Source organism: Polistes dominula, unplaced genomic scaffold (genome assembly GCF_049000335.1).
Source record: "Polistes dominula isolate Pdom_NZ unplaced genomic scaffold, Pdom_raw_medaka contig_24, whole genome shotgun sequence".
Lineage (NCBI taxonomy): Eukaryota > Metazoa > Arthropoda > Insecta > Hymenoptera > Vespidae > Polistes > Polistes dominula.
The window spans coordinates 1,766,667-1,768,673 of record NW_028301150.1 but is presented as its reverse complement, the minus strand read 5'-3'; positions in this window follow the sequence as shown (position 1 = coordinate 1,768,673).

Below are 2,007 nucleotides of genomic sequence, written 5' to 3'. Positions count from 1 at the left end.
CAGTCGAGATGATGCAGTTGTGCGTTTGCAAGGAAGGCGGAAGGAGGAACCGCGGAGGGAACCGGTCCCGGTCACTGGGCCACCAGCCGGCCGTCGAACCCGCCACACTGCCCCCTGCCACCACCTCCTCCTCCTCCACCCTTCTCTACACAACCTCCTCCTCCTCCTCCTCTTTCGTCTTCTTCATCTTCGTCTTCTTCTTCTTCTTCTTCTTCTTCTTCTTCTTCTTCTTCATTCTCTTTCTCATCGTCATCCTCATCCTTCTCGCGAACGCTTCCCACCGTGTGCCAACCTTCCTCTCGCCACTTCTTCTCCCCCTCCCCCTTCCTCCCACCCTTCCTTCTTCTCAACCTTCTCAACAACTCTCTACCTTGAAGTTCTTTAAACAATGTCAACTAGCGTGTACCCAACCGATACTATGCTGCTACTACCCATCGTAGTAGAGATGCTCGACAGTGTTCCTCCTCCCGCGATCAATACAAACCAGGTCTTCTCCTCTTTTGGAAATTGGTCCTTCGAGAACTAAAGGGTCTAGAGAAAATATTTGTTTTTAGATAGATAGATAGATAGATAGATAGATAGATAGATAGATAGATAGATAGATAGATAGATAGATAGATAATATATATATAATGTCGGTTAATATAAGTTATATTTTGGATATTAATGAAAGTGTTTTTGGAAAATGTACGTATTATTATTTAATATCGGTTTTGTTTTGAGATTAATAATAAAATTGTAAGTTGTATGATAAACTGAAGGAATGATCGAAGAATTATACAGTTTTTGAAACATTTTTATAAGATTGCAAATTATTTACGTACGGATACTCATCACCACCATTGTGTACTCGTTCTGTCGAACGTTTCATTGCAAAAGATTATTCACATGCTCAATTTACTTGCTTGCTTGCTTGTCGTTTAATCAACACGGTAGTCAGTCGTTGCTCGTGCAAAGAGAGAATGCTGAGGTTTGTTTTGGATCGGGGCTTTCGATCGTGAGAGAACGCGCACGCTGGCTGGATGGCTGGATGGTTCACCGCAAACGGAAGCGGACCTCTCTTACACCGTAATCTCCTCAAGATACGCCAAACATTTTCTCTTAATTAAGAAAGGACGTGCCTGTAATTAAGTTTCCTTTCCATGATGCTTTACACGCTTATGATTTGCACCACCTTTTTTTTTCTTTTGAATTTTTTTTTCAACTCTAACCAAATTGACGAATGAAAATTGAATAAAAATCGAATTGTTTTTCTTTGTTTTAATTATTTTTTTTTTTTCATCTTTCTCAATTAGACTTTTTTTTCTTTTAAATTAATTTGATGTTTTACGTATGAGAAAAAAATTATTACAGGAGATTAAGGTAATTATTTAATGTACGAGATTGTGTTTGGTATTTTGTTATTTATAAATATTAATATTTATGTTTTTTTTTGTTTTTTTTTTTTTTTGATGAAACATTATTATAAATATTTTTGTTATAATAAGATTTAGGATCAATATGTGATTTTAATAATTTTAATAAGCGCGGGAAATGAGAATCTACGTTATCGACATAAGAGAAAAACAAACCTGTTACGATACTAAAAAAATACAATTATTAATATGCTGATAATACAGTATACCAAGGGGACAAATTTGAAAAGGTTACTTATAAAAGGTACAATATCGACAGAACAGTATATTTATTAAACACACAAATGATAGAGAACTATTTTATTAGCAGTCGATACAACTCTGTCGATAAGAATTCTTATAAGACAAAAATTCTACAAATGGAATGATGTTGAAACATTTAAAAATGTTTTTTCCAACTATGATATTTATCGGTTTATGATATTTATATTTAAATATTATTAGTTTTAATCGAATCTATCATTTTATCAAATCAAAACTTGTTCATTTATCAAATATATATAGTGTTCAGATCAAACATTTGCAGTATAAACATTTTTCACAAATTTTATTTCTCGTAAAAGGATATTAATTAAAATTATTTATTAAAAAA